The sequence below is a fragment of the Pogona vitticeps genome, chromosome 5 (genome assembly GCF_051106095.1).
Source record: "Pogona vitticeps strain Pit_001003342236 chromosome 5, PviZW2.1, whole genome shotgun sequence".
NCBI classification, from domain to species: domain Eukaryota; kingdom Metazoa; phylum Chordata; class Lepidosauria; order Squamata; family Agamidae; genus Pogona; species Pogona vitticeps.
In genome coordinates this window covers 48,044,820-48,065,741 of record NC_135787.1, presented here as the reverse complement: position 1 = coordinate 48,065,741, position 20,922 = coordinate 48,044,820, and the positions used below count along the sequence as shown (strand labels likewise).

Sequence of the window (20,922 nt, the reverse complement as noted above, 5' to 3'; positions counted from 1 at the left end):
AAGATGATTTCTCCCTTCTTGTGACAAACCCAGACCTACTGGGATCTGTCACACAGTTACACTAAGCTGCCACCAACCATTCCCTGTAAGAAGTCACACAGACCAGGGATGGATTTTCAAACAATAAAAAGAATAAGGTTTATTTAAATACACACAGGGAAAAATAAACAATCAGGTGAATAGATAAAGTAACGTGGCTTGGTTTCACTCATACATACATACAGTTTGGTTCACACAGAACCCTTAACTTAAAGCACAGACCCTGAACCTATCAGTTCTGGCTAACCAACAGACACCTGAACCTATCAGGTTGGTACTCTGACACACAGAAGTACCCTGTCTGACACACAGACTCCCACAACAGCTTCTTCTTCCCAGCTGCTGCTTCGTCACAACCCAGTGTCTCACAGTGTCTCATAGCATCGCTTTCTCACCACACAGGCATCACATATTTATACAGTACAGCCCCTCCTCCTGATGTCCCGCCTTCCACTCCCCATAGGATGGAACTTTCCCTCCAAACCCATGACAGACAGGTAACATCAGTGCTGTTATGTAACACCTCCCCTCTTTATAAGTTGTTTTGTAGGGGGAAAGCTAAAGTGCTTTTCACCAAAAAACAACCTGTATAAAATACACACAACAGTTATACATACAATATCATACTTACTTAGACTTACATTCTAAGTTAACCATAGCAATTAAGCATTTAAACATTTACCATATACATTACATCAATTTACCTTTATTCATACAAACCAATTTCAAAAAACAGGTACATTTTACTTTTGTCATCATTATATACACATAGTCCATGTTCTTTCGCCGTCTTCATTCTTCAGGTCTTCTTGATAAGGCGTCAGCAACACAGTTCACTGACCCTCTGACCACCTTCACTTCAAAGTCATAGTCCTGTAGGTTTAAAGCCCACCTCATAAGTTTGCTATTGTGGGTTTTCATTGTCTTTAACCATTGTAATGGTGAATGGTCAGTACACAGAATAAAATGTCTTCCCCAGATGTAAGGCTTGGCCTTCTGGATCGCGTAGACTATGGCCAAACACTCCTTCTCCACGGCTGCCAAATGTCTCTCACCTCTCTGAAGTTTCCTACTCAGGTAGGACACTGGATGCTGGTCACCATTCTCATCTTCCTGGCACAGAACTGCTCCTACCCCGCTGTTAGACGCATCGGTGTAGATGATGAACTCCCGGTCGAAGTCTGGAGCACGCAGGACAGGATAGTTGATTAACGCCTCCTTCAACCTCTGGAACGCCGCCTCACAGTCGCTGGTCCACGGGATGCGGTCATCAGCCTTCTTCCTCGTCAGATCGGTCAGCGGAGCCGCAATCTCGCTAAACCTCGGGATGAACTTTCTGTAGTAGCCCACCAACCCAAGAAATGCTTTGACTTTTTTCTTGGTGTTGGGTCTAGGCCAATCACGAACTGCTTCTATTTTGGCCTCCAGGGGTTTTATCACTCCTCCCCCTGCCATGTGACCCAAGTATTTTATTTCTGGGCTACCCAGCTGACACTTGCTGGCCTTTACTGTTAGCCCTGCTGCACTTAACCTCTGCAGCACTAACTCCAGGTGTATCAGGTGATCTTCCCAGGTATTACTGAAGATCCCTATGTCGTCAATGTAGGCCACTGTAAAGTCACTGAGCCCTGCCAAGGTCTGGTCCATCAGCCTTTGGAACGTGGCTGGTGCATTTCTGAGACCAAAGCTCAGGACTCGAAACTCATAGAGACCAAAAGGGCTGCAAAAGGCAGTCTTTTCTTGATCCCTGGGATCAATTCTTAATTGCCAATATCCCTTTACCAGGTCCAATGATGAGATGAACCGACAACCCCCTATGGTTTCAATCAGGTTGTCTAGCCTGGGCATTGGGTAGGCATCAGGAGTGGTTACACGGTTTAATTTCCTGTAATCGACACAAAACCTAATGCTCCCATCAGGCTTGTCCACAAGGACTATCGGAGAGGACCAAGGACTAGAAGAGGGGACGATTATGTTCTCCCTAAGCATCTCGTCCAGCTCCTTCCGCACCTTGTCCCTATAGGGTCCCGTTACTCGGTATGGGGATACTGCCTGCGGGGGTGCATCCCCTGTATGGATCCGATGCATCACTCCCTTCACTATCCCCGGCTTGTTGGAAAACACCTGTTGATATTTACTAAGCAGCATTTTTAGTTCTTGCTGCTGGTCTTGGGTGAGTGCAGGACTGATCTTTACCTCCTCTGGGTTGTATTTTACTTCCCCTCTACCCTCCCAGAAGGGTAATTCCGCTTCCTCACTCTCAGCTGCTTTTATCGCGAATAAAACCCTCTGTTCCCCTCTGTAGTAGGGTTTCAGGGCATTCACATGAACCACCCTCCTTGCTTGGTTCTCCTCCTGCTCTATTAGGTAGTTCAGGTCTGACATCTTGGAAATGACCCTATATGGTCCTGCCCATTTGAGCTGCAGTTTATTCTCTCTGCAGGGCCTAAGCCAAAGCACTTCCTCCCCTGGGTCAAAGTGCCTCTCTCTAGCTTTGTGGTCATACCATGTTTTCTGTCTGACCTTCTGAGCTTGCAGGTTTTCTGCTGCCAGCTCTAGATTTCTCCTTAGGTCATTCATCAAGGTGTCTATGTATGTCACAACGTCTTGTGGGTCATCCTGGGTGATCTGCTCCCAATTTTGTTTGATCAAATCAAGGGGCCCTTTCACCCCTAAGTGTGCAGCAGACATGTCAGAGTGACCCCTTTGTAAGATCATGGGGCGATACTTTTCAGGTACCACCAGCTGACTTCTGATCCCATCTCCCCCTTTTGAGATATTCCTCAGGGTCTCTCTATATAAAATCCCCTTTTTCTCCAGAAATCTCACTGGGGTTTCAGGTGTTAGCTGGGCGTCAGTCACCTGTTCAAAACACTTTTGGAGAGTGGCGTCTGCCTTTTGCTCCTGTCCAAATCTGCTGTCTGTGGTTAAGGTTTCCACCACAGCTTCTGAACTCCCCTCTGCTTCTGTCTCTGGCTCATCATTACCCCCCTGAACTGTCCCTGTGGTGGCTTGTGAGCGTGTAATCACTAGCACCCGTTTCACATGTTCAGCCAGGTCATTTCCCACGAGCACGGCTGCTGGCAGAGTCGATGAAATCGCTAGCCGCCACACTCCCTTCCAGCCTTGGAAGTTGACAGGTACCTCTGCTACTGGCAGAGAGATTACCTGCCCCTCAATCCCTGCCACCTTTATGCTCTCATTTGGGATTATAAACTCCCTAGGAATGATATCTGGATGGCATAGGGTTACCTGGGAACAAGTGTCCCGCAGCCCCCTATACTGACGGTCAAGTATTCCTACGTCCACCCCTGCTGTCTCAAACAACTGAGAATCTGTTTTTATCAGCAAGCAGCGCTTTACCTCCACAAGAGGACCATTTTCCTCAGCCTGATCAGCAGCGGTAGCTGTTCCAGACTGAGTAGCCATGGCAACAGGCTCCCTCAGTGACACTGAGCCTTGCTCTTTCTGGACACAGAACACAGCTTTTGGCTTGGTCCCACTAGAATTCTGAGGCACCATTCCTTTTAGCTGCTTTAATTTCTCACACTCTGAGATTAGATGACCCTTTCCCTGACAGAAATAACATTTTCTGGTGTATTTTGATTCTCTCTCATCTTGTTTTGATTTTCCCTCCAAAATCTGAGGTCTTGGTTTCATGTCTGAGGGCTTCCCTTCACCATGGGCCCCTCCCCCTTGCTGGCTTTTCCCTGGTCCCTGAGAGTACTTGCTGTAGGTTTCTTTGGGTTTACCTACAGATTTCCCCTCACCCAAGGGCTTTCTTATTTGAGAAATAAAATCTGCGATCTCTGCGGCTGCTGCCACAGATTTCGGTTTCCTTTCCCTCACCTGGAATTTCAATTCCCCCTGCAGGACTGAATAGAACTGTTCCAGGGCTATCAAGTCTTTAAGCTGCTCATAGGTCTCTGTCCCTTCCTGCGATAGCCATTTCTCAAGCAGCCTCACCAATTGGGCCCCCACTTGGGTAAAAGTCTGTTCTGGTTTTTTTGTGAGGGACCTGAATCTTTGTCTCAGCTGCTCTGCATTTATCCCATGTCTGGCAAACACCAGTTTTTTAAACTCTGCAAAATCTTTCATCAGTTCCTCAGGCATCTCGGCATAAACCTCAGCCAGGCTACCACTGATTAAAGATCGCATGATGGTCATCTTCTCAGTTTCCCTCACTGAGAAGTCCACAAACGCTCTTTCCACTAGGGAAAAGAACACCTCAGGACAATCTCCCTTGTGGTACACAGGGAATTTCTTCAGGTCAGCCTTAGACAGTTGGCCTCCCTCAGAATCCCTATTGTTATTATTGTTCTGGTTCATCAGTTCCAGTTTTCTTAATTCAAACGCCATTCTCTCTCTCTCCAATCTTTCCTCCCTCTCCATTCTCTCTCTCTCTAATTCAAATTGCCGTTGTTTCTCCCTTTCCCTTTCTTCTCTTTCCCTTTCCTCCATTTCAAATTGCCTCATCCTCAGTTCATGCTGTTGGGCTATGAGCAATTTTCTAAGTTCTGGGTTCTGCTCTCCTGTGCTGTCACCCTGCACTGAGCCAAATTCATCCTCAGAACCTTGGTCAATCTGGGGGTCTTTCACTTCACTCATGTCTGCTATCTGGCTTCGAGTCAAGGGCATAATCCCCCCTCAGAACAGGCTGCTTTAAAAAGTCAAGCCTCAAAATAAAACGACCACTTTTTTCCTTTTTGCCTCAGAACCAGCTCTCCCTAGAGATTGCTGCTGTTCTTCAGCACTAACTTGCAACAGTATCGAGTCAGAGCCTACCCCCCTCTGCTGGGCCTCTCAGCTGGCAAGCTAGATCACTGTTACTACGCAGTTTTGCCTCAGCTTTTTCCCGCCAAAACTAGGCTGCCTCAGAGCACCTTAATCTAAGTCTCCCCAGTTGGCACGTTCTTCTACTAGCGCACCTCCCCGTGAGGTACACCTAGAAGATTACCTACGCGCCTCAGACTGTCCCTGACTAGACCCCCCTTGCTCTGGGCACACTTGCCAAGGCTTTGCTGGACCGCTGGACAACTGGACCAGTCGTATCCCACACGCTGGACACCAATCAATGTGACAAACCCAGACCTACTGGGATCTGTCACACAGTTACACTAAGCTGCCACCAACCATTCCCTGTAAGAAGTCACACAGACCAGGGATGGATTTTCAAACAATAAAAAGAATAAGGTTTATTTAAATACACACAGGGAAAAATAAACAATCAGGTGAATAGATAAAGTAACGTGGCTTGGTTTCACTCATACATACATACAGTTTGGTTCACACAGAACCCTTAACTTAAAGCACAGACCCTGAACCTATCAGTTCTGGCTAACCAACAGACACCTGAACCTATCAGGTTGGTACTCTGACACACAGAAGTACCCTGTCTGACACACAGACTCCCACAACAGCTTCTTCTTCCCAGCTGCTGCTTCGTCACAACCCAGTGTCTCACAGTGTCTCATAGCATCGCTTTCTCACCACACAGGCATCACATATTTATACAGTACAGCCCCTCCTCCTGATGTCCCGCCTTCCACTCCCCATAGGATGGAACTTTCCCTCCAAACCCATGACAGACAGGTAACATCAGTGCTGTTATGTAACATCAGTTCCTCAGGCATCTCGGCATAAACCTCAGCCAGGCTACCACTGATTAAAGATCGCATGATGGTCATCTTCTCAGTTTCCCTCACTGAGAAGTCCACAAACGCTCTTTCCACTAAGGAAAAGAACACCTCAGGACAATCTCCCTTGTGGTACACAGGGAATTTCTTCAGGTCAGCCTTAGACAATTGGCCTCCCTCAGAATCCCTATTATTATTATTGTTCTGGTTCATCAGTTCCAGTTTTCTTAATTCAAACGCCATTCTCTCTCTCTCCAATCTTTCCTCCCTCTCCATTCTCTCTCTCTCTAATTCAAATTGCCGTTGTTTCTCCCTTTCCCTTTCTTCTCTTTCCCTTTCCTCCATTTCAAATTGCCTCATCCTCAGTTCATGCTGTTGGGCTATGAGCAATTTTCTAAGTTCTGGGTTCTGCTCTCCTGTGCTGTCACCCTGCACTGAGCCAAATTCATCCTCAGAACCTTGGTCAATCTGGGGGTCTTTCACTTCACTCATTTCGGCCATCTGGCTTCGAGTCAAGGGCATAATCCCCCCTCAGAACAGGCTGCTTTAAAAGTCAAGCCTCAAAATAAAACGACCACTTTTTTCCTTCTTGCCTCAGAACCAGCTCTCCCTAGAGATTGCTGCTGTTCTTCAGCACTAACTTGCAACAGTATCGAGTCAGAGCCTACCCCCCTCTGCTGGGCCTCTCAGCTGGCAAGCTAGATCACTGTTACTACGCAGTTTTGCCTCAGCTTTTTCCCGCCAAAACCAGGCTGCCTCAGAGCACCTTAATCTAAGTCTCCCCAGTTGGCACGTTCTTCTACTAGCGCACCTCCCCGTGAGGTACACCTAGAAGATTACCTACGCGCCTCAGACTGTCCCTGACTAGACCCCCCTTGCTCTGGGCACACCTGCCAAGGCTTTGCTGGACCGCTGGACAACTGGACCAGTCGTATCCCACACGCTGGACACCAATCAATGTGATAAACCCAGACCTACTGGGATCTGTCACACAGTTACACTAAGCTGCCACCAACCATTCCCTGTAAGAAGTCACACAGACCAGGGATGGATTTTCAAACAATAAAAAGAATAAGGTTTATTTAAATACACACAGGGAAAAATAAACAATCAGGTGAATAGATAAAGTAACGTGGCTTGGTTTCACTCATACATACATACAGTTTGGTTCACACAGAACCCTTAACTTAAAGCACAGACCCTGAACCTATCAGTTCTGGCTAACCAACAGACACCTGAACCTATCAGGTTGGTACTCTGACACACAGAAGTACCCTGTCTGACACACAGACTCCCACAACAGCTTCTTCTTCCCAGCTGCTGCTTCGTCACAACCCAGTGTCTCTCAGCGTCTCTCTTGTGATGTGTTCTCCAGAGGAGTCATAGCCATTGATTCAGGCAGTTGAACCTTGCCACCAGTGCCACATATCCTTTGAGGGTCTCCTTCCTGTTGCAGTGGGTGTGAGGAGTTGATGTCCAACCAATGATAATTATTGGATTATAACCATAATCCAAGGCCAGATGGTAGGAGAATGCAGAGCTTTCTTTTTAAGGTCCAGAGGTGAACCCTCTCGTCCCTGTACTAATTGCTTCCCATTTTGTTTATTTCTGCCATAGATTAGGATGGAAACTTCTCCATGCATTTGTTCTCCCTCTCAATCCTCCGGCACGCATTTTACTATTTGTGCATACAAATATAGGTTCTGTTCTCGTAACTGGGAATCCTGCTAGAAGTATGTACAAACATGTTGTACACACAAAGAGATTCTATTCAGAGCTTCTTTGAAAGACAAACACTTCAGTACGATGAAAAAAGAACAGGGAAATATGCCAGTCCATGTGTTGCTGTTTTGTGCCAGCAAGTCAGAACTGACTTTAAAAGACCCTGATAGGGTTTTTAAGGTGAGGTACTTATTTACCAGTTCCACTTTCCCAGTGAATTTCCATGATAGAAAAAGGGAATCAAACCCAGATCTCCTGAGTACTAATCTATTATTCTGTCTACTACATCACACTGGGTAGTCCAGTTTATATGCTCAGTCATAAATGATACTCATTTCCTTCTCAATAACATCACCAACTGACAGTTTTGATTTAAATATCTGTGGACATGACTTCCAAAAGAAATATTTTTAGATGGTCATGTTCCAAAGGGAGTTCTTTGCTTTTTGTTGGGGTTTCATGGAGAAATCCATGTGATTCTGTGCAAAATAAAAGTCTTCTAGTGATTATTAAGACCCAAGTGAATTTTGCTATGTCTTTGCTGAGTTCTAATCAGGAAATGTCACTCTGCAGTTCTGAGCCGGCGAAGGAAAAATGCTGCAATGCCAGTACTGTATACAGACTATTTTCCAACAGGACTTTTCCTAATAAAAATAAACATTGTCTACAGTATAAAGTGCAAAAAGAGCAGCAGATTCTTATAGGGAAGCTAAGGAAGTGGAAATGATAGTTATCTTCATAGCCACATATTCTTCCAACGGAAATATTGCTATTGTTATGCCTGTTGCAATGCCCAAAATAGCTCTGACAATAAGAATCTGCATCAGTGTCACTTTTTCCCTTGAGCATTTGATGGTATTGTTTGCCACATAAAGTAAAGGAATTTAGAATGTAAACTTTGACAATGCAGTGCTGTGAGTGTTCCCTGAGGACTTCTTTTGCTGTTCCCTTGATGGAACTTAAGTTTGTACCAGTGCCTGAAAGCAAATTAGCAGGAAGGAAATCCTCTGAGGCTTCTAATTTGGAGCCAGGAAAAAATACAGTGCATACAAAGTCTCTACAGATTTCATTGTGTAGGACATTATTATTATTTTGAAATTAGGATTTTCCCCAAGTATAAGAAAGCAAGTGTACTTTATGCCTTTACTTGCACTTCATGCTTTTGCAGGCTAATTTAAAATAAGCTTGTATTACAGGTTTACCTGATTTAAGGTCAATTAGATATAATGCCTTTTTTTTCTTTTGGAAAATTACTTCTTTGAATTGCTGCCGCTAGGCTAACAGCTACTTGGAATTAAGGGTGGTATGTCCCTTGATAAAGAAATTAAGTACATTTATGTAGACTAGTGGACAAAGGAACTGCAGTTCTTATGTGGTGTCAAGTTGCTTCCTGTTTACAATGACCTCATGAATTAATGACCCCCAAAAGGTTCTGTCATTAATAGTTTTCTGCAAGTCCTGCAAACTGAAGTCTGTAGTTCTTATTGAATCAGCCCATCTTGTGTTAGGCCTTTTTCCTTTACTGGTGCTTACTAGAGATGGAGGTGTTTGTATACAAATACAAATATCTCTGTGCAGGTGGACTTAATAAAGGTCCACCCCCCCCCCCAGGGCTAGACCATCCACTCACACATCCTGCTGTGGTGGTGGCCCTGCTCATCCTTCCAATCACGTCCAGAGTGCTACTCTCTTCCCACTCAACTGGCCACTTGGCAGCCATGCAGGGAGACTCGTCCTCCCTCCCCCTGCCTGGAGTGGGCAGCTAAGCAGGAAGAGAGTGGCGCTCCTGGCGTGGAAGAATGAGCAGGACCACTGCTGCAACAGAACATGTAAGTGGGCTTACATTTGTATCTCATCTTGTCCTTTAAAACAGAGTGAAAATTCTTGGCTTACAATGTAACAACCATCCTACCCCAAGAGTAAAAAGAAAAAACAAAATAATACCACAGTAATATTATTAAAATTGTAGCAGAGCAAAAACAAGAATAATAAAACCACCAAACAGAAGAGAAACCAAATACTCGCCTAAAAACAAAAATCAATTAATTATATTGTAGAAAATTATAAACTCATAGAATTTAGAATTTCTTAAACTGATGATGCCACAGGGAAAAAACCTTTCAACTGATCCCAGAAACTGGACCCTGGTATTCTGATGAAAAGGGAAAGCAGGGGAGGGAAAAATTCTAACGAGTATGTGTCAGAGAGGGACAGAGGGCTCAAGATCTGTGTGTGACTTGAAATGAGTTGAAAGTGTGGTCTTTTGTCCCCATAGATGTAGAATCATTCTCTCCAAGCTTCCATATTCATTTTAGTTTTCCCCTTGAGTGAAATCTGGAGTCTTCTGATTTGAATTTCCACATAGTAAGACATCCTCTCTCTTGCTCCAAACACGTTTACCCCTCCAGCTCTCTCATGCTGTCCCCATTCTCAGCCCTGTCTTCAGCCCTTGTCTTTTTTCCACCTACAGGGGGAGATAGAGGTAAGGCACTCCCACAGATGACATCACAGCTGCTGTCAGGGGAGTTTGGATTGTGCACACCCCATAAGAACCAGATTTGTTAGGAACCATGAAACAGATAGCTCTGACACATCTGCCATGAACCAGGCTGCAAGCAACAAGAGCAGAAGCCCAGTTCCCAAGAAAAGGAAAACAATCCTGAAGTAGAAAGGAAGTGGAAGGCATTAATCTGAGCCTCCAGTTATGTCATTAAACTAATTCAAATCAATGGGCAATCAAACCAACTCTTTAACAGGAGCAAATGGAATTTGTGGATTAGCTGAGAGAGAGAGAGAGGGAGGGAGAGGGAGAGAGAGAGGGAGGGAGAGGGAGGGAGGGAGGGAGGGAGCAGGTTTGTCCCCCCACCCTGTGAGCAGAATAATCCTTGACAAAGTATTTCTGAGAAAATCTAGCCTTCAAGAGAAAAACGTTTCTCAATCATGATATAGGGTAGGAGTGGGGCAGCCCACGGCTGCTTTTGGGCCTCACAGTCCTCACCACTTCCCCACTGAAGCCCGTAGAACAGTATTTGCCCTATCCTGAACTCATTTTTTGCTTCCTTTAAAGGAGACTTGTGCTTTCCAAAGCCTCCTGGAAGTGTGATGTTCCTTTAAAAGAAAGTGCACGCTCCTCATGCATCTTGTTTTCAGCAAAGAAGGATCAGTTAAAAAACAAACCAGTATGGAAATAAGCTTCCAGTTATTTCCTCATGTCTAATTCCAGCAGCACATGACTGTGACAGGATGCAGATGTGTGTGCAGAAACCAGACTCCAGACTCAAAAATATGGTTCTTTCTTGGAATGGGGGAAAGTTCTCAAGGCAACATGACTCTAAACTGCATTGTCAGATAGGCATGTAGTTGCCTGTATCTTAAAATAATCATAGAAGGCCTTTCTCTAGGAGCCATTTACCAAAGGGGTGCCCCATTGTAATCTACCATTCATAGAGAGCTCTTCCCAGACTGGTTTCTCTGATACTCTTCAGTTTTCACTGTAAGTGGAAGGTTTTTCCTCCTTCAGTTTCCACATGCCATTAAAAATAATAAAAAATGAAATTGATGTAATCTGCTGCTCCTCTTTCAAATCTGCTTTGCTTACTCTGGTTGCATCTGTTTTTATTTATTCTAGTTATAGCTACTTTTCTTGGTAGCTATCCCCAATATTATTTGTACTTGAGGGCCAGTACAAATCTTCTAAGCAATAAATAGGTCAGTTTTCCTTCTGGGCTTCCCATCGTTTTCTTGAACTGCCAGTTCAAAGAATCAACAGACCATTTGATACAGTCAACACTCTGTACCATTTCAGGCACACACAACGGACTAATTGTTTGAAAGCCCTCCTGTTTTGAAATCTGCCTGCATGTGCAATGTAAGGATGTACAAAGAGGAGGGAAAAAGATTAATTGTTAGAATCATGGCCAGGGGAGGAAAGAGCCTAACGTTTTTTCTCTCTCTCTCTCTCTGTCTCTCTCTGTGTGTGTGTGTGTGTGTGTGTGTGTGTGTGTAAAGGCTATTAAGGTTGCCAATGATTTTTTTCAGAAAGAATTATTGTGTTTATTGCAAATAGACAGCAAGCAAGCTTGCCTTGATTAGATGCACAGCAAAACCTTCCAGAGGAAAGCTGAAGCATTGTAGGGTCTGTCATGAGAGAAAAGCCCTTGACATTCTACTACTGGGATCCAGGAGAATGACAAGAAGAGCCTCCATATTCATCCATCTGTCAGAACATTTCTCAGTCAGCAAAACCCATGGGGAATGGAAGGCTACTTCTACTTTCCCTGTACTGACACAGCATCAGTGCTGTACTGGTAAAGTTTGGGATACAAGGACAGTTATCTAGAGACCGTTCTCTTAGGCACCTGAAGCAGAATCCAGATATCCAGGCATGTGTGTTGATCCACATTTAGCAAATCAGTTCTTGTTAATGTTGCCAAATCAACAGCATCTGATTTCCTGAAATTTCAGGGCTACAAATTGAAACTAGAGGGGAGGTCCTTGTGACACGGCATCAGGGTGAGGCCAGCAAGGGCTTGTCAACCCTCGAACTATCTGGGGACAAATGGAGATGGGTGCCCAGGCTCTGAGGACATGCCACACACCTTGGACCGGGGGAGGGGGAGGGTTAACAGATTAATTTCTGCTCTTGAGTGTGGAGGAAGGTTACAACTAGGTTTCGTTTGTTGGCTAGGTCTGGACATTTTTGAAACTCACAAACATCATTATTATTCTTTTTCTTATGTTCTTTTATGACATTTTTAACTCAGTTGTGCCTTGGGGACTCATCTGGACCAAAAGGCAGGGTATAAACATCTGAACAATACTAATAAGCATTATGTTATGAAAAACAAGACTCAGTGCTGACACTGGCTGGGAAGGACACAGAGGGCTACACTGACTCTAAAAATATACAGTAAATGGCTTTGCATTTGTAATAACCAAGCCATCATATTGAGGGTAATAAAGCACACACCATCAGATCTCTAACACATAAGTGAAAGTTGTGATACTCACTGTGCTTTTATATGCATGTTATTTTGCTACCACCCCTGCTTTGGGTCTTTGCTGGCACGGATCAACCTTATTCTTCAGAAACATCTGGGTGTGCTCTTTGCCATGAATGGCTTCCTGTGTGCAAATTCTTGCTGAGGGACACTGGGATTTCTCTCCACAGAAATATTGCCTTATAGTCCATTTGGCCTTGTAGACTTCCCAGATGTCTGGAAGCCAGTTTATGTTTGGGCTGTCTCATACTTTCCCACAAAGAACCAGTCGGAATGATGTTGAGCAATTCCTCAGTTTATGTCTGTTAGTTCTTTAGAATTCTGAAAATAAAACTGCACACCAGCTAGGAATAACGAAGGCTAGAATACTATCTATGGATTTAATGAAGTAGATTCTTCGAGTACCCTTTATTCCTAGTTAGTATGTAGTTCATGTTTTCTGTCTCTTTCCTTATCTGTCTGTTTATGCAGAATAAAAACGGAATCCTTGTGGTGTCTAACAGTATGCAGAAAAACAAACAAAATTACACCATCTGCTATGTAGCATTTGCACTACACTGCAGATAAAATTATTAGGATTTGCTCTGACTTGTATGCTATCGTGACACAGGTCCAGTATCTGTAACTTTGGCCTGTACGTGTCCTAGGTTGGTGGATATGTTGCAATTTCTGTAGCATGAGGATACAAACAGGATACTGTACCTGGGGAGTTGAGAAACACTGTATGTGCTGGATCCTTGCTTTTCCTGGCTTCTAAAAGGAGCTGGGGGAATGGACTGAGTAGATGAGGTGAATGGTATATATCTCTGCACAGCAAGGCAAAGTTCCAGCTTACCCAGAAGTAGAAACACCTGGCACTTTTGCTTTCTTCTCCTGAGAATTTTTAAAAGCTCATTCATGTTCCTTCTATCTTAAACATGAAAACAAAATCCTGAATTCCAAGTGCTTTGGCAACAAAATAAAGCAAATTTCTTCTCACCAGCACCAGTGAGTGTCAACATGCTCAGCATGGAGGTGACAACATTGTGCCAAAACAATGTGTTGAAGTGGTTTAAAGAGTTTTCTAGTGGATTTCTTTCTTTACTTCTGAGGATGTGGTGGCTTGCATGTAAGTATTCTTGGGGCTATTTTCAGTGGTCACTGCCAAAAGAAAACTCTCCATGAAATACATTAATACAGTAATTACCAGTGACCTATCCAGTATTTATTGCTCTCCACATTTAAAGGTCTCATCCCTTAGATTTTCATCAGACACAATCATTTGGAACTGAAGGGAAGCTAACTTTAAAAAAATGCATGAACTTTAAGTCTCAATCCCTTCCTTTCCTACTTACAAGTTATGAAAAACTTGTCTTATGGTTTGGAGAAGGTAGCTCTTCAATGATGTAAAATGGGATGCAGAAAAGTGCAGCTGGAAGTGAAGAAGAATCACCAAAAATTGGAATCACATCCTGAGATATGTTAAGGAGGTATACAGAAGGAACTTTCCCACAGCAACCTTCTACATCATTCCATTTAGGGGTAATATGGAAATCCCTAAACAACTTAGGAATGAGACACTTGAGGACACACTCCCCCCCATCATCCTACCTGTGTTCTGATGTCTTCTGAGGAGGTGCTCCTGGTGGTTCCATATGGGCCTGAAATGTACTTGAGGTCCACCTGGAATAGGGTCTTTAGTGTATTGCCTACCATTTTACAAAAATCTCTTTCATCTGAGGTTAGGTATACACTGCATGTCTCTGGTATGAGTCTTCATGCATACCTTTCATTTTTTTTTCCAGAAAAGCATTCCTGAAAACAATCATTTTTGCAGCCTTAGGCATTTGTTTGTTTTAATGCATTGTACACTGGATAACTCAGTGATTTAGGTATCTGACTATGGAGCCAAATGATGGGAGTTCAATTCCCCACTGTGCTTCATAGGAGGAGAACAGTCTCAGAGTGCCCCAGCAAAACCACGTCTGAGTATTCTCTACATGGAAAACCCTAGAAAGGGTCACCATAAGTCAGAATTGAGTTGCTGGCACATAATTATTATTATTATACTGACCTACAATTTTTGGCAAGGAGCATTTTATAAATTCAATGGATAAAATAAATTCAGGAGAACTTCACCAGCAGAACTTCCTCAAGTTCATTTATCCTTTGATCTAAGACAAAAATAGGCAAATTGCAGGCTTCCAGATGTCGTCAGATTGCAACTCCCATCAGCCCTAGCCAGCAGAGCCAATTGTGTGGAATGCTGGTAGTTGCAGTCCAACAAGATCCAGAAGATCACACTTTGTAAGTCAATGGCGACTCACTGATTTTCTGATTGCATACTTTGAATAAAGCAATTTAACAAATGAACCTCACGAGTTCAAACTATGAAAGAAAAGACGCAATGAAAAAGTGCAAAACATATGTTCCAAGTTATCATTCATGATTAAAACGTATCAACTGTAAAGGAAGCACCTGGCTTGATTCCCCTCCTCATTGCTATATGAGTGCCAGGCATAAATGATTTGTTTTCATAAACTATAAAGATTAGTTTTGTCGGGAAGATTACATACAGTGATATAGCAACTAGGTGCTTGCTGCTACCAGTGATAAAGAAAAGTCATGTGGGCTTACACGAAAAGGAAACTTTGTTAGAAAATCAGGGTATTAGATACAATAGAGATTAATAGAAGTCCTATGTATTACCCAGGTCAGGTAAATTTGCTAACGGTGATTATCCCTTACAATGTACTAGTGCAGTGGTTACCAACACTGAGTAATCCAGGTGTTCTTGGATTGCAGTTCCCAGAAGTCTTCATCACGAGCTGTGATGGCTATAATTTCTGGGAATTCCGGTCCAAGAACACCTGGGTTACCCAAAGTTGGGAACTACTGTAAATTGCACGGTGACATATCTGATGCTATACCATAATACACAGCTATAGAAAGCAGCCCTGTGTTAATAAGCATGAAGAATAATACTTTGCCATGTTTCAAAATAAAAATAAATATTTTTCAAAATAATATTTTGCCATTTTTCAAAATACCACCACCACCACCACCACCACCACTACTACTACTACTACTACTACTACTACTACTACTACTACTACTACTACTACTACTACTACTAAGGGGGTGGGGTGGGATGGGGTAAGAGTAGAGATTGGCATGAACTGCTGGTTCATGGATTCATCCTGGTTCGTTTATCACCTGAACAGGTGTTCAGTGCTTCAAAGTCCAACCTCCTTTGGTGGGCGCCCACTTGGAGGCAGTGCCTGGAGAAGGCAGAGCAGGGAAGCCAGGCCACTGCCTCAAAGTGGGTGCCTGCTGGAGGAGGCAGGGCTTTGGAGCGCCAAAAACTTGTTAAGGTGATAAATGAACAGGCATAAACCACCGAACCATTCTGATTACTAGATAGGAGGTTCTCTATAGTCAGAAAGCAGCTCAACAGACTGATTTAAAAACTTGGCATTTGGTTTACAGATGCTCCATGCCAGTTTTGAAACAGAAAGTATAAGCTACAGAGGCTTACTCTATTGGGAGGCACAGTGGGGAATCAAGCCCCTGACCTTGTACTCCAAAAGTTATCCAGAGCTATCCAGCCAGCAGCTCATTTACTAGAATTCAAAATTTGATGACTGACCTGGACCCTTCTCTTGTATGGCTTTCCCCATTGCATCAGACGTTATCGTGTCGTGATAGCTGCAATTGCATAGACACTACATGTGTATTCCTGTGAGCAGACATGACTTCAGTCTACTGCTTTACCATTGAGTGCTATCAAGCTGCAAGAGAGTAAAGCTGAAGCTAAACAACGTGACATGAGTTTAGTATCAACTGTAATTCCTTGGCATTTTGGAGCTAGAGTGAGCATGGAAAGCCCCAAACAAAATAAGCTAAACTACAAGGATTCGTTTTCATTAACTGCATATACCTCAGTATACACTCCTTCAAAGCAAGTCCTGCTGTGTTCCATGGGGCTTCGGTGTCTTTCAGACAGCAGTTGTAAGTCTGCTTCTCTAGCATGGCTAGATGATATTAGTAAATGGTCCCCCATAATTATGAAAGGAAATTAGTGTTCTGTGATTCCATTCAGCATGGCTGGCAAATCTTTAATTTGCTGCTCCCTAAGTGCAATCTTGGAAAAGTATCTGCAGTTCTTGGCACGAATTCTAGAGCAGCTGAAGAAGGGAAGTCCCATAGGGACGCACCAGAGAGGAAATAATTTCCATTTTCTTACAGAGTAGAGCTGGCTCTTTCTTTTAAGAAGTCTGCTGCCATCTAGTGGTACCTATTCATCTAGCCACCTATCTATTTCCAAAGAGATAGCTGTTGTAGGGTGCAATCAGACAGTGATAAAGGGTGGCATCCGATCATGTTGAAAAGAATTGCTTCACTGGGAGTGATAATCCTCAAAGCAATACTTCCGTGCACATAAGAGTCACCCAGTCCAATTCCAAAAAAGCCTAGTTCTAGCTCTGTACCAAAAAGGTTTGGACCAGACACAGAGTGGGGCTCAGCTGGTTCATAATCTCCTATAAATTGTCTGATCACTGGAAAATAGCTTGCACGAGACCATGCCACAAGCAGACCAAAATGTGAGGTGTCCCTCCTCCTGATCACACCCTCAGTTTGATTCAATGTGTTGACAAAAAGGGCAAGAGTGAGCAAAAGATAAAATATTGTGGCACCTTAAGACTAATAGCTAATCCTGTTATTTCATAGAGATGACCATAGTGTAGACAATGAGGTTGGTAGTGTCTTCAGAGTGCAGACATGTGTGTATCTGTAACAGTTATTGGGTTTTTAATATGAAAGTAGTGCTTTTATGCCCTTGGTGGAGAGTGGTGTCCAGAGTCTTCTTAGAGCTCTATGTATAATAATATGCTAAAATATGAGTGTATGGAGGTTTTTTTTACTCTCAGTGCTTGTTTTGTCATGTTGGATGTCTATGTAGATGGAAGGCAAACAATGTAACATTCTCTTGTTTCAAGCCAGCAGTTAAAGAGTCAGTGCTGTGATTCTCAGGCACATATGCCTGCTGGCTTGATGAATGCTTGAGAATCTCAGGGGGGATTGGCAACTGGAAGCAAGCGAACATTAGGACATCATTTGTCTTCTGCCTGTGTAAAAGAGCATCAGATTTTTCAGTCTTGTCCAGTGGTAGAACTCAAGACAGGTTAATAGAAAATGACATTGTAAAACATAACATTTCTTATAGTCCTAGCTTATTTACACACACACACACACACACACACACACACACACACACACACACACACACACAGAGAGAGAGAGAGAGAGAGAGAGAGAGAGAGAGAGAGAGAGAGAGAGAGAGAGAGAGAGAGAGAGAGAGAGAGAGTTTGCGCACTGCAAAAGGATAGGGATAACTTTTAATAATACACTTAATATATAATATAACTTTATATGTAGCTTGGGGTCAAGAACCTTGGGCCCACCAGATCATTTGGACTTCAGCTCCCAGAATCTTCAGCCAGTATGGCCAATGGCGAGGGATTGTGGGAGTTAAAGTTAAAATCATCTGGATGGCCAAAATTTGCTAGTCTTCCTTGGCCAGCTACTCTACAGGTAAAACTTTCCCCTTTGCCAAAGTACCATTCCAGGTGAATTTAACCTGCAGTTTTTGAAAATGTGCTTGAACTCTAGATGAAACAAGAGATGCTGAAGTAGGTAAACTTGTGATGGTGCATCAGCAGCAATATAGCTGGGTCTGGCCATCTTCCTTTCCAGAACAGTGGGAGAAAAAAAAATTTCAATTGCAGTTTCTGGTCGTAGCTTGGAAAAGTTACTTTTTGGGATTACAACTGTTAGCCACTGGTTATGCTGCTTGGCAGTTTATAGGAGTTAAGGCCCATGAAAGCAACTTTCCCAAACTTTTTTTTAGTGTATTTTATTTAAATTGCTTTCTCTTCTTGACCCATTTTAACATCAACTAGATTGTAAAGGTGATGACTAACACTGTCCTATTTTCCAGGTGCAGAACAATACTTTTATTTCCTCAATGAAAAAGCAACCATGTGGAAGAAAAACAATGCACTACCTCCCCCCACCCGAAACCCAGACACAATGCTGCCAAAAGTTCAGAAGGAATGCTGCCAAAGTGGAGTACTTTTAGGTCCAGAGGACCTAAAAAGTGGGAGACATTTTGGAACTTGATGAACAGCCTCAGGAAACAGAGAACAGTTCAGAGAGAACTGGCATTGATTATGCCAACATTGCCTCTGATGTGGTATGTGGTGCACATGTGTTCTTCCAGCCTGAAGAACACCAAGCGCTCTTAGCCACTGAAGTACCCTGTCTCCTTTCCTGAATTTTTTAAAAAAGTTTCTTGCCTGAATTGTTCTGTATGTACAGAACATGAGGTATTTAAGTGATGAGGGTATTTAAGTGAACTCCCTTGTGTACTTAGTGAATGTATGACAGGAAAGTGAGACCTTGTCTACACATATTCCTGCACGGTGACATGCACCCTTTCATGAAGAGATGTAACTAGCTATTTTGGCACCTGGGGCAAGTAGCACAGAATGGGCCACCAAAGCAATGTGCGAGTTCATGATGTGAAAATCATTCAAGAAGTAATTATAAGCACTTGTGTCAACATCTCCCTTATCCCACAGCAGCACCTTCAGATCTACAAAGACCAAACCTGTGTCTTGTGTGTGTGTGTGTCCGCGTGTCTGTAGATAGATAGGTAGAGATATATAGATGTAGTTCAGCGTACCATAGATACGTATATGTCTGGCAAACTTGAAGTGGAAGATCCTCCAAGGGAGGCCTGTTTTACCTATGCAACCCAAATAAACTAGCCCTCCATCTTGATGCTGTCTCCTCTTCCAAGTCTGGGCCAGAGGCCTGGTCTACTAAATTCTGGGTAGACATGCCCTCCGATGCCTCACCAGAGCTTAATCATCTTTCCTTTGTTATCTCCTTGTGATCTGGTCTGCTGGTTGTGCAGCCTGCCAAAAACCTGCAGTTTGCCTTCTTTTCCCATAGCAGGAGGCTAGGCTGCCAAGCCAAACTTGTAAGTCTAAAGTAAGTGGTGTCCCCTCTAAATATGATAGAGCACTTGCCCTGTCCCAGTTATGACCCTGTTTGCATAAGGAAGTATGTACTGAACATTTTCCCCCACAGGTGTCTGTATTTGGGGCAGAAGCCACAGCTGGGCCTTTTCATGGCTTTGTCCCACATTTAATGTCTACCTAGCTGATCATCTTCATAAGGATCTGTCCTCTGGAGCCGCTTCCACCATAAGGCCTTTTTATGCTTTATTGCAGGTATCTGAGAGCATAATTAAAATACTGTAGAGCCTTGAAGCACTTTGAAAACTAAAGTTTGTGGATAGCAACCCACTTCATCTGAAGAAATTAAAATGGAAGCACTCTATAACCATCTGGAGGAGCACAGTGTCAACCAGCAGCAGCGGAGGGAAAAGTAACTTTTTGGGATTCAAAAGGAAGTTGGCTTTGCTGGACAGGGGTCTCTCTCTTTTTGGAGCAGTAGTCTGAAATTAACTTTTCCAAACTCTGTCTGGTGGTGTGTTTCTCCAAAATAAAAACCTCCCAGCAATCTTTCAGCAAATATTCCCCTGTGTGTTCATTAAAAGCATTGTAGATTTCAGTTTTTTCTTTCTGTCTGGTTCTCCTTCTGCATTCGAAAGCTCATATGATAAAGATCAGAACTTTTGTTTGTTCAGGTGTTTCACATTTAAGTTATGTGAATAGTTTTCTCAAATATTTTACTTGCCTCTAAATAGTTTATTATGTTTTGTCTGTTGTTTTCTTTAGCGTTTTAGTTTTAAGTCATGTCTTTTGCCCCTTGCCCTCATGCCCATAAGGATGAAATTCTGGGAAAATTACTGTTTTAAACTACATTTCCCATGATTCTTCAACCAGTAGAAGTGCTGCTCTGCTATTAAAACTTAAACACATACATGGACACAAAAATATCATGGTAATGAACAGAGGCTATGGAAGGGTATCTCATACAAGAAACAACAACAACAACAACAACAAAAAAGCAAAAAAAACCCCACAAAAATGTTGTGGCACTTTAAAGTCTAACTGCTATATTTTAATGTGAACTTTTGTCCACTTTCAGAGACAGAAGAGTGAGAATTCATGGCAAACATTTATACATGGCCCCATGTATTGTATATGTCTGAGGAAGCAGACTGATCCACAAGAGCTCGCATTGAAATATACGAGTTAGTCTTTAAGTAGTCACAACATTTTTGTCTTTTCTTTTCTTTTTTGGTTTTTTTTGTCTGATGTGCTTGCACAGACTAACATAGCTATCACTTTGAAAATGACAGCTGTGGAAGGGCAGCTGGCTGGATAGCTCAGCAGGTTAGTGAAAGGTTCAATTCCCCATGGTGTCCTCGAGAACAGGCAGCCCATGTGGGTAAGCTGTACAGTCCCAGGATGACTCCAGAAGAAAAGAACAGTAAACCGCTTCTTAGTATGCTCTACCTAGAAAACCCTGAAAAGGGCTGCCATGACTCGGAATTAACTTGATGGCAC

At 43.2% G+C, this 20,922-nt stretch overlaps 1 long non-coding RNA gene across 1 annotated transcript in view; it reads right to left on the bottom strand.

Annotated features, from left to right (window-relative positions):
- Positions 1 to 20,391, bottom strand: part of LOC140707559 (uncharacterized) — a 41,180-nt gene extending 20,789 nt beyond the window's left edge. Inside the window, exon 1 of the long non-coding RNA XR_012087691.2 lies at positions 16,317 to 20,391. This is a non-coding gene — a long non-coding RNA (uncharacterized LOC140707559). The remainder of the gene's footprint in view (positions 1 to 16,316) is intronic.
- Positions 20,392 to 20,922: the final 531 nt, after the last annotated feature.